General features: G+C 40.2%; 1 protein-coding gene across 3 annotated transcripts in view; it reads right to left on the minus strand.

Annotated features, from left to right (window-relative positions):
• The window catches only part of LOC121175478 (zinc transporter ZIP11-like), a 103,935-nt gene that overhangs the window by 41,872 nt on the left and 49,002 nt on the right, over nucleotides 1-13,061 (minus strand). The gene's annotated exons all lie outside the window — the stretch shown is intronic.

The following is a 13,061-nucleotide window of genomic DNA, read 5'->3' on the forward strand; positions in this document are numbered from 1 at the left end:
TTGAGACGACTTGAGAGACAGTAAGTGTAAATTTGAATCAACATAGGATTAAATTTATTTCAGCCTGGATTTACAGTCTTATCTCAAGCTGGATGTCCTGTTTTACATCCTATCGCCCAATCCTACCTGCCACCCACCACTCAGCCTCTTGTTTTATTCAACGAATAGCATCTTACAAATGGAGACGAATGATGACGATCCTGTTTCTATTTATTCCAGTGACAATACGCACAGAGAGGAACAACACAGAGACTGTTCGTCACCTGCAATCTTACTTTGTTACAGCATTTACTTGCTTTGACCGAGACAGGATGTTAACATATGAAACCAGGTTAGTGAAGTAACTATGTGCAAAGTGAATCATCAGTTGTGTTTATAAACACAGCCAATGTTTGACTGTTAATTATTCTGAAATGCAAAGAACTAATTAAGGACAACATTTTTCTGAAAGAAGACAAAGCGGAGGAGACAGTTTGACAGCCCACTGAGAATACTTTGCATGAATAATGTACGCACTCTAATTTACTTGCTTTGCTTCAAGTCACTTAACTTTTTTTTGTGTGTGCAATAAACGGTGCATTAAAAGTTTGTCTAATTTCCTGGTAGAGGACAAAACAACCTGGTTGATGATCAGTTACAGTACCCTGCACAACGCCATTAGATTCCACTTACCTCAGAATAAAGATCAAACCTTAACAGAAAACCCATTAAATTTTCTTTTTTTTTTGGTTGTTATATTAGATGATTTAATGTCAGGCACTATCTGAAGCCAACAAATACACACACGGCTGAACAATGAATGTGACAACATGGGCTTAATTGAGTGGTTTTTAAAAAAAAAATAAATAAAAATGGTGAAGAAAACACAGAGCCCACGTATTCATTAGCAAACCATTAGATGAGTAACATCTATAAGTGAGTGCTAAAAAAAACCCAAAACATGTGCATCCATATTCCCCCACCCTTCCGTCTCTGCTCCTCCTCTCTACTTCATCCTGCAGTGTTTGTGTCACAGGTGGTTTAAAAGCACGTCAAGTATTTAGAGTGATTTTGTGCACGTCAGAGTACAGAGTGTTCTCGTGTGCATTCTCACAACCGATGAGAATGTGGACAATCACAGACATATATATTAACAGTTTCACTCTTTCACTGCATATATTATGTGAACGTTATTGAGTTTTCATTCATGGAACAAGCTAAAAATATGCTAAAAAAAGATTCAAGGTGAATATTGACAACAGTGAGCTGCTGTTTGTGACAAACCACCGTTAATTTATTTTACAGTTGTAATTACTGCAAAAATGTTGGTGTGTTAAAAAAAACAAAATGCAGGGAAAGATTAAACAGGAGCTTCATAATTATACAATACCTTTAATAAAAGGTTTTTAATATTTAATTGTGTGCAGTTCAGCCTTTCTCCTGAACAGGCTACTGTAGAGAGGATCTCATCACAAAAAGCCTTTCACTTTCCTTTCACTAGCATGTGAAAACACTCAGGAAAACACATGAAATACAACATTAAGTGCCTAAAAAAAGTATCTACCCCCTTTGGATACTTCATGTATTACTGTCTTGTAGAATTAGCCAAGATTTAACAATTTTACACACAACTTTCCCAAAAATCTGCAAAACAAACAGCAAATTAATGTCTGTCTCCATACACTGCTGTTATGCAAACATTAGAAGTTGTGTGCATGAAGATAAACAGCTGCTTGTGTGAATATGTGATGGATAAAAAGGTTAACTTTGGTTTGCTAAGACCATAGAAGCTTCTTCCAGCTGACTTCAGAGTCTCTTCTGGAAACTGCAGCCAAGATGTTGTAAGTTTTTTAAGAGAGGTTTTCTCTCAGCCGTTCTCCCATAAAACTGAGACTGCTGAAGCACCCAGCCAACTGCAGTCTCCCAGACTCTCCACACTGAGCCCCTGAAGCTTGGAATTTCTTCCAGAGTTGCCAGAGATCTTTTTTTTCTTATTGATCAGTGTCAAAAAGTCACATTAAATCTACAATGAAAAAAACATGAAATCGTCCAAGAGAGGGGGAGTGCTTTTTTAAGGCACTGCACACACAATGTGTTTTTGTTCTATGAAATATCAAATGATTAAATGACTGTTTTTGTTTTCTTTTTTTTTTAGTAAGGGTGAAAAATAAGACTGGAAACAGAAGAGAAACTATTGTAGTGGAAATATTTTCTCTGAGCCCTGAATTCATTTCAAACTGTATTTGTCACTCTTGCTCTTTGGTTATTACTTACGCCTGCGGCAATGAGGCGTATGAGACGGATGCAGCCCACAACGCCGCACGGGAACAAAAATAAATAAATAAATAAAACAGAAGAGGTAGTTTGCTCAGGCATAAGGCAATCAGTAAGGTGGCACATTACATCTGGGGATGTCGTGATATCACTGTCAGGCTGTAAATACCGGATGCAGATTGACCCACTGGGCACAAATGGCTGCTGTGAGTAAGTATCCATCACTTCATCCAACCAAACACAGAGATTTTTTACACCTCTCAGCACTGTTTAAAACTCTACCTGTATTTTACACACTGTTTTTTCTTATTCTTATTCTTATAGCTAATTATTTCCTACCTCCAGTGTTCTCATGATCATGTGCCTTCGTCTGTTACTGAGAGTAAAATCTCCAGCATGTTTCCTATTTATGTAATAACTATCATCACGTACAGTGTTTTGATGTGTGTGTGTGTGGGCATGTGTGAGTAAGTGTGTGTTCAGCTGAATGTGTGTGCGTGCGTGTGTGTGTGTGTGGCATAAAGTGACCGTCCGTACACCATCTCGAGGGGACGTTATTAACCCAGGGTGGCCTTCGGTAATGACCCATGATACAATCTCATCAGCAGGTCCAAGCTCACCACTTCTACCAGCGGCAGCTGCTGATTGCAGGGAGGTACCCCTCTCTTCCCCCTTCTCCCTCCCCCTCACTCTCCCACCCACTCTCCCCCTCTCTTTCCTTTTTATTTTACTTTCAGTTGGGAACATTTGATCACCTACTTCAAAACCTGCAGGTGGAACTGGCAAGCTAGCATGCGAACGTGGTGTTTGCTGGCACCACTTGACACGACAGAAAGCGGTGTCCGCTATTTATGATTATTACTGAGAGAAAAGCTGCACATCACTCAGTCCTTCCCACTGAAGAAGAAGAAAAAAAAATGCGTATATATATCAAAGCGTGCAAACACAGAGCAGCATAAAAAGGGGATTAAAAGGGAAATGTACCCTTAAAGGTTGAAACCGGAGGTTTAACCATTCTACTACAAATCACCCATATTTTACAAAGCTGCTTACTTTTACATTTTTAGATTTATTTTTAAATTTCCAGGGAAACCGTTGTTTCCCACTGATTCCAGTTGACAGAAGTGGAACCTGACGTTCCAAGGTTCAGGGTTCGGGTTCTGTCAGCTCCAACCAGTCAGATCATTCCCCTCTGATCTCTTTCATCAACAGTGTGTTTTCCGTCCTCAGAGCTGCTGTTTATTGGATGTTTTTTTATTTATTTATTTATTTTGCTTCATTTTGAGTTAAACTCTAAAGACTGGTGTGTAAAAATCCCAGGAGATCAGCAATGTCAGAAACACTCAAACCAACCTGTGTGACACCTACAATCATGCTGCAGTCAAAGACAGTGAGTCACATTTTTCCTCATCCTGATGTTTGACGCGAACATGAACTGAAGTGTCTGACCTGGATTTTATGCACTCCACTGCTGCCACAGGATTTGTTGCCTGGGTAATTGCATTAATAAGCAGGTGTACAGGTGTTCCTAATAAAGAACGCTGCGAGTGTTTGTTACAACAGTGACTAAACATGGAAACAGAAAGTCCCTTTTGAGCAGTGCTGTTTGCTTCCTTTCCCACCACATCTAAAGAAAGTGAGGATCAGGCAAATTAAACCAGTGACAGATTAAAAACAATAATACCATTTGCAGTTTTCACGCGTGAGGAAACAACAAGAGCCACCCCGTTGTTCTTTGTGTTTTCCGTGGCGCGGCTCATGTTTAAGCAGACGTAATGAAGGAATGTAAATGCAGAGGTGGAAAATGTTTAGAAGTGCACAGCAAATGTTTGATGGCAGTTTATTTCTGCTTCAGCGTATGACCACAATCAGCAAATGCTTCTCTCCTTCACCTCCTTTCTTCTCTCATCGCTGCTCCCTCTGTCATTTGCTCGTGCTCTCAGTTCATTTGTATACTCTCTGTTTATCTCAACAGCAAACAACATAATTAGGTATTTAACATGAAACGTTCAACCCCTTGCCCCAGTACTGTGTCCTCCACAGTCGGCCCAGTATACTTTATCATTTTGTGAATGAACCAATTAGCGACCAATCAACTATTGTACTGGAACTAAATTTAGCCCTACTGTTCCTCTGGGAAAAAGTTCCTGAAGTTCTTGGGCCCCTGATAAGAAAAACTCTTCTGGTGAAAATGCCCTATTATTATCATGGTTCATTTTAAATTTTTACAATATGCTTTGGAAAATAGAAATCAGCACAAGATGATACAGGAGACTAGAGTATGATATGTGATGTAATGATGCCATTAAGAAAATACTGTTTTTATGTGTTGGGTATTAATACATTTGATAAATGTAAAACTGAGACTTTTTCTATTGGAGATCTTGCTGGGTTTACTTTCAGACCAGAGGCACTTTTCTTTATAAATGTCAGAATGTTTAAATGTGTGTATTATGAAGTAATAAAACAATCTATCACTACAAATTTGCATTTATATGCTTTTAATTCTTTGTCTACATGTAATGTAAAATAGTGTATATGCAATTTGTATTGTATGTATTAATGTCATCGGTATCAGATGCAAGCTACCAGCCCTATCCGTTTTCAGCAGTAACACTAAAGACACACAATGACGTGAGCAATAAACCAACCTCCCTCCTGAACTTTCAGCTCACTGAAAACAGCCACAAACTCTTCTACAAGATCATAGGTTTTGGACACAGGCCCAGCTGGAGGTGTTGGGAGTGGAGGCTCACTGGCTCAAAATCAATGCATTCTCACTGGCAGCCCGCTTAACAAATACAAACTGCTTGTATGCATAAATTGTGCTGATTTATATTTTGCCTCAGGTGAGATAGAGAGGTGTTCTTGCTGAAGATTCAATGTAATATTTTGGCAGGCTGATAAAAAACTGAAAACATTTAGTTAAAACAGAGACATTTGGAAAAAAAAACATATTTATACACCACATCTATAACTGCACATTTACAGAATTTTGAGTGTGTTTCACTATATCATTTGCCAGCTTGGCTCATCCTATCCGCCCACTCCTCCTGGAATTGAGAAGAAATTGGTTTGTCTATGGTACAGATCTTCATGTACTTTAACAGGACTCCATATGAAAGTATTCCAGCTATCTGATGTTTATGTGATTCATTCTGTCTGAAAGCTGCAGCAGCAGCAGAGTCGTCTCAGAGGACTTGTCACACAGTTTGATGAGGAAGGCAGGAGTTGAGAAAGTGGAGGAAAAAAAAAAGTCAAAGTGGCAACTGCCCCGCTTCTATCAAGCACACACACACTCACACTGTCACACTCAAGCACACAGCGCACACACACACACGGAGCACACCCACGCTGACACTCTCCTGATGATTTGTATGCTCTGATATACAGTACACACTCCTGCTATCTCCAGACTTTTGCCCGGGCTCAGACTATTTGATCGAGGAGATCAACTTTTTTCAAGTACAGCTAAAGCAAAGTGGCCCTCACACACCAACCACAGAACTTTAAAAATAAAAACAGATTATTTTCCGCCAGAGAGATTTCGCTCACAGCAGGAGAAGTAACCTCCTCTTTTTATTGACTGGGGGTTTAATGCATGTGTCCGGGAAGCAGTGTGACATTTAGCAAAGTACGAGGTAAAGAAAACATGGAAGACAAATGGACGGGTACGTGACAAGATGGGTAATGGTATTAAGGGCCTTAAATGGAATTTAGTTTTCGCGTATGTGGCCAGAATATCACTTGTGGCAGTACTACACTGAAATATAATCCAAAGCTTGGAGAAGAAAAAAAAACTTCTGCCAACATGAAGATGAAGATGTTCAGATGAGCGTCATAGTGACCCGGCTTTATTAAACAACAGTGGAGCTATGGAAGTTAGCAAGTCAAGGTCAGACTCACGCAAACGAGGTAGGCACAATCTGGCAACTATAAATGCCAGCACTGGCTTCTCTATAGTGATGCAGTTTTCAAAAAGATCAGGCTTAATTCATGCTCAATAGATGCTTCATGATCAAACACGAACATTTGCCAAATTGTATGTAATTACCTGCTTTCAGCTGAGGACCTTTAATGTAGCCACCAAAGTCTCATTTACCAAGTTTGATAGAAAAGCATCTGTGAACAGTTTGATTAGCTGTGAGCTTGATAATTCTCATTCTTTGAAAACTGTACCTCTGGCTAGTTTTCTATTCAAGTTGGAACAAGTTCCATTCATTTTTAACTAACAACAGCCCAGTATGTGGCTGCCCTTTTCAAACTAACTTTTGCACTGAATGGTGGTGTCTAAAGAAAGCACCTCCTATCCATATTCACACCTTTCAGCTGACAGGGAGGTCAGCAGGGCTGTTATTAGAGGAGCCCCTGACGCTGTAATCACCACAGAAATGCATTCACACATCTATTAAAACAAATGCACCCCGTATCACACACGTATTAAGAGTAGAGAGCTCTAGAGAGCTGTAATACATTCCCCTCATTTGCCTTTTTAATGAATTCATTTGCATCTAAATGCTGAACGGTGCTTTGTTTTCCCAAGCAAATTACCAGTCACTCTGTCATCCTCTTCACTGATGGACATTTTAGCCAATGATGTTGGTCACAGAGGCACGGCCGTTCAATGGCCTTTTCTACCCTGACTGAACATCTGACATTTAGAAATAATCAAGGGGAAGGATACAAAGAGACAGCAGGCCTTTTTCCACAACATCCCATTATACCTTGGGTAGCAGTTAGCACATTAATATGCAAATACGTGAACCGAGCGTACACGTGGAGCACACATAACGCTGATTTTTGTTTCAGGAAGCTGCAACAAATTCAGCTCTAAAACAGTGACACTGGTCAGTGGTGTATCGCTCCGTTAAGCCTCACTCACTAAAATGATCATCCCCAACAGCAAAAATGGTTCAGTAAAGCTTAAAATTGAGAAGTGAGCCCTTTCGGGACGGCTTAAAATACCATTAAGACAAAGACAGAGCAGTTAGCAACCAAGCAAGGAGGATCGATGGCTCTCACCTGCAGCACAGCGCTTGACTTACTCGGTGCATCTCCCTCGATAGATCAGGGGATTGCTGGGAAAGTGGCCAGACTCAGCAAAGAGCAAGTCAGATCTTCTGCTGATCAACATCCATTTCATCTGCATCTGTTTATGTACATCAGTGGCGTTCAAGCCCACATGCAATCAGCCCTTCCAAGCTCTAACTAGCTGAAAATTCCAAGATTCAAAAAAGTCTGTTGGCTGGCTCATATCAACACTAAAACAACCTGCTGTGATAAAAGTGAACATTGCTATTATATGTCCTAAATTTAAAGTGTTTCTGTAGACATGAACATTTCTGGAGTTCGGATGCTTTAAAAGGCAGGGCATGTTTCCATGCACAGTACCTTGAAAGTTTGCAGGGAACTTTAAATTTGTTGATGTAACATGAGGGCCTATTATCCATACAATGAGAAACCATTAAAATTCCATTTTCCAAAGAGTGTACATAATAGGAGTTTAATAACTTCATATGAGAGCATGTACACATTTTCTTCTTTGTTTCTTTCCTTTAGGAACCAGAGAAGGTCAGCGAGGGATTCTGAAAATGGATGTGTAATGTTTGGCAATTCATCCCCTGCAAATACCTTCTGCTGTTAAATGCTCCCCAATAGCTGATAAAAACACATTCGTATTCAGCATACTGGAGGTGTTATCCCCGAAGGCTATTCAAATCAGCACAGGCATCTAAATTTCCTGATGCACGCACAAACACACATGCACTTATTATCCCTATGTTTCTCAAACCTCAACTGTCGAAGCAAAATACAGTTACAGACTCAAGTGAATCAAAGTAATTACTTTAGGAAAAAGCCAGAGGAAATTAGTCAAAGGTGGAACTTATTGCACAACAGAATACAGAAAAGAGACTTTCCAGAAAAGGTAGACATGTCATTATCGATCATTTGCCCCCCGCCAACTGACGATGGCAAGCAACTATGTGGGTGTGTGTGAGTATGAGTGTGTGCATGTGGGCTGACATCCTGCCAGCTAAAATGATGTCTCCTGGTCTGCCACCCAGCTCTAAATTAATGAGCTATTAGACTGGTGGAGACTAAAGTATCATTTTGACATTAACAACACCCAACACAGGGAGGCCAGCACACACACAGACACACACACACACACACACACACACCAGCGTGTGTGTGTGTGTAATAAGGTGTGGATCCGGTTGACATCTGAGTGGGGATGGTGATAATGATGATGATGTCAATCTGACATCCTGTAAAGCAGCTGGCTTACAGCCATGATGAAAGGCACCCAGTTCACATAGTTAAAGGAAGAGTCCACCAAAAACTGTAGATGATATTCAAAAGACAGATGTTTGATGGAGTGTTGCCTTAGAACTAGAATTTTAAAGGAATAGTGCTACATTTTGGGAACTACATCTATTTGTTTTCTAGACAAGAAGATCAATAACTGTTGAACTTTAAAGGTGCTGTTAGGTTGAGTATTACCGTTGGAAGGCGCCAAGCTCTCTGTTTCCCCCATTTCCATTCTTCGTGCTAAGCTAAGCTAACTAGATGCTGGCTGAAAAATATTATTCAAGCTGTTTTATTTTATCTTTAAAATATATTTTTGCAAGTTAAGGATTAAAAAAAAAAAAAAAAAAATCAATGTAAGGTCTCAATAAAGTGTCTCCAGTACTGTACAGTCTGGTACCTGAAAATATGTCAGTGACAGTGATATACAACCTCAGAGGTAAATGTCTCATTCACTTACAGTCAGTGCTACATTCTGGACCCCTACTGTTTCCATTTCTTCTCAAGACCACTGTAAATCTGTAAATCTATGTGTTCTTATTTGGCAGGTATGAAAGAAAATGCGTGTCAACCATCCTCTGTGAGTGCGGGGGTACCCCCGCTTGTGTCGGAAAAGCTGCCTCTCTGTAAGTGACTGACGTCCCACTGTGGAGAAAATAGTGGCAGCAATCTACCGTGACAGCATTGTCTGGGCCTCCGGTCATTTAGTCCTCACATAAGGCCATGCACGAAAGGAAAGTCACACATGTTAAAGTGATATTTCAATCAATAACTTTTATGAAAATGACATTTTTGTGACCACTCTCCTATCAATACTGGTGGCTACAGGTTCCTGCACCGATCAAATGAATTTACCCTTGTGTTGAAACCTACATCTATGAGTTCTTTTGACAGAAAGCATTCCATTATTTTACTTTCAGGAAAACATTCTGTCAGTATGGGGTATGTTTGCAGGCTTACTGCTAGCAAGTTCCTTTAAGTCCCTACAGCTATTTAGGAAAAACATTTCAAAAGCATCTCCCAGTGTCGACTGCATAAACAGACCTGGGTCCTAATCACCTGTAAAGCAGCCAAGTCCTGTCGGTGTCACCGATGATGAGGAGCTCAGCATTATAATATCTGGTTCAGTATGGTAGACAGCTCATTTCTGATCAGGACATCTCCTTTACCTCCCACATAAAACCAGTATCTACAACAGCCTTTTTCCACCTGCACAATATTATGAAAATTAGAAACATCCTGTCTTAGAAAGATACTGAAAAACTAGTCCATGCATTTGTTACCTCAAGACTGGACTACTGTGATTCTTTATTATCTGGATGTCCCAATAACTCTGTGAAAAAGCCTCCAGTTGATCCAAAATGCTGCACCGAGAGTACTGACGTGAATCAGAAAAAGAGATCATAATTCTCCCATATTAGCTTCTGTGCATTGACTCCCTGTAAAATCCAGAAGAGAATTCAAAATCTTTCTCCTTAGGCACAAAGCCACGGTAACCTTTCTCCCAGCAGAACACTCCGGCTTACTTGTGCTTCCTAAAGTTTCCAAGAGTAGAATGGAAGGCAGAGCCTTCAGCTATCAGGGCTGCTCTCCCGTGGAACCAGCTCCCAGTTTGGCCTTTAGAAACAGACACTCTCTCCACATTAAAGACTTGGCTTAAAACTTTCCTCTTTGATAAAGCTTATAGTCAGGGCTGGGTCAGGTGAGCCCTGAACCATCCCTTAGTTGTGTTGCTAAAGGCCGAGGCTGCTGGGAGAACTCCCATGACACACTGGGCTCTTCTTCTCTCTTCTTCTTCTTTCTCTTTCTCCCTGTGCATTTATATCACACTGCTGCAGGTCATTAACTTTCTGTCTTCTCTCTCACTGTCCTCAGATGTCTCTATCTTATCATTGTTATTATTATTAACTGGTGCTGCTACCACTGCTGCTGTTATTATGACTATTATCAATATGATCACTTTTATTACTTTTATTACCACTTCTATAATAACAACCACTCTGACAGTGCTTGAGGCGGACGGCTGCCCACTCTGAGTCCGGTTCTGTCAGAGGTCTCTTCCTGTTAAAAGGGAGTTTTTCCTCTCCCGTGTTGCCATGGGCTCGCTCATGGTGGGAACTGCTGGGTTTCCCCCAAAGTCTTGACGTTACTCTGTAAAGTGGCTTGAGGTAATGCATGTTCTGATTTAGTGCCATATAAATAAAACTGAATTGAATCCCTGTCCTGAATGTGTGTACACACTGCTCACACAAAAAACTGACCCAGATACAAAGGAGTGACTGGTCCTGTGATACCCGATCGCACGCTGGTGTTGACAGAGTTGCTAAGACTGAAAGCTGATTACTTTGCACCTGCCATCAGGATTGGTATGCTGAAATGAGACTCAGTCTAAAAGAATGCCAAGTCCATACCTGCACCCATGTGGAGAATTCTCTTGCCAAATGATCTTGGAGAGATTTCACATCAGCACAAAGGGGAAAAAAAAGGTTTTCTATTGGTTTTTCTGTTTGTTGGAATGGAAACTGCAGGGGAACTGGGGATGGGGAACTGCAAATAGTGAAAAATTGCACTTTCTTAGACAATAATAAAGAAAAAAGAAGACCAGGAAAACACACAGTTTAACTATATTTTTTCATTGAGTCTTGCACCATTGTAATGTCACTGTTCTCCCAGTGACTCATTGGGTTTCTCATTCATTCTTCTATGCAAAGTCACCATCTGGTGCATGAGATTATCCATTCTCTTTCTGTTGGATTTGGAATCAGACTTTGGTCATTTCATGTAAATTATGTCATTGAGGAAGGAAGTCCACAGTGGACATCTGCAACACCCTCAGAGAGCCAAATTTCACAGCACTGCGGCCAAGCAAGCTGTGGTAGTTCAATGACTTGGATATGGTCACTGCCAGGTTGTATATACACAGAGGTTGTGGTAAAACGAACAAACAAAGGGCTGAGGAGAAAACCTTGAACTTATAAAATGTGCTGCTGTCGAGCAGTTACATCTCTTTGATCTGCCACTTAAAACCTTTCCTACTTATTGCAATAAGAAAGTTGGAGAGTGATTTGAAGAGCGAGCTTGAGAAAACATGAAACGATGAAATCAAAGGAAGTACAGCCTATTAACAAACACACACAAAATTAACTGAAACGAACACACATCAGGAACCAGGCTGACAAGGGTAATTAGTGGAATGTAGGGGGTCCAGGACCCAACCCACTCAAATGTCTATTTTCTCCATATAAACATGCCCTTTTATCTTCAGTACATGTGTCATACAATGGGGTTCAAAAGGCTGAGGCCACTTTGGTAAAGTGGACTCGAACTGTATGTTCCAAACAGGGAGAAACATGAAAGTGTGTTTCCTGGGGATTCTACATATTTTCCATGCATTGTGCGCAGTTTGTTGATGTTGTTGCAGTTTATGTTCCCAAGTGTGATGGAAAAACTTTAGGGGTCAGGGTCATCTGCCTCGTTCATCATGCATGGACTCATAAACATGCCTACTAGCTTCCTATGACTTTCCCTCTCACTTGCTTTGTTTTATGTAAAACACACTTGTAAAGAGTGACTTAACATTAAATCCACTTTTTTTAAGTTAGTAGATTACATCTAGAGCATTATATTACACTATCTATTGATCTTGGTCCAATTTTACAGCATTTATTGCAACAGTTATTTATTTATCTATTTATATTATTTTCCTTTTTCCAAAGGAAGTCCAGTGATTCTGACCACTTGAGGCCCCAAAAAATACTGAACTAACAATAAAAACTACTGTATAGAGAGGTGATGAAAAATAAAAACAATGAATGGCTACTGCAGAAAAAAAAAAACACAACAAAACGAGTTGTGATTTCATGAACATCTTTAGGATTATGACTAAATGTGAAATTGGTGATGCACTAGGAAAATATCAGGTACTAAATAACTGGGGTGTTGTACATTCACGCAAGCAAACCAGGTGCTGATGTAGTCACCTGCAGGTCTTATTATTAACCTAAGTGGTGCTGAACCAAAACATCTGAAAAAAAAAAAAAAAACCTTGGATTTTATTAAACGTCTGTAAGTTTGGATTCCAGAAAACTTTTATCGATAAAGATGTGACCTGCTGGGGAAAAGATTTTTTCCCCTATTAGCTGTACCCCAACCACCAACTCAGAACTTTATTTTGCAAGGTTTACTGTCCTCACATAAACTTTAAACTTTCAGAGGGAAATATTTCTTCCAATACTCTGAGTTTACCTGAATTTCAGAAAGTCAACATACTGTCACAACCTGGCCGGTGAGCAAAGATCACACCTGAGGATCCAGACACAGGAAGTCAATAACAGGCCACCATGTCAGGGGAGACATCGAAATGTCCTGTCTTAACTTGTAGCCTCCAAGTGCAAGACAGTTATTTGCTAATCGACTTCTCAGTCATATATCATATCACCCATTTTATCACAGTCATGACAGGGTTTTCAGAGTCAGGATGTGCCTGCAATACAGTCCCA

This window comes from Toxotes jaculatrix, chromosome 21, assembly GCF_017976425.1.
Source record: "Toxotes jaculatrix isolate fToxJac2 chromosome 21, fToxJac2.pri, whole genome shotgun sequence".
NCBI lineage: Eukaryota > Metazoa > Chordata > Actinopteri > Toxotidae > Toxotes > Toxotes jaculatrix.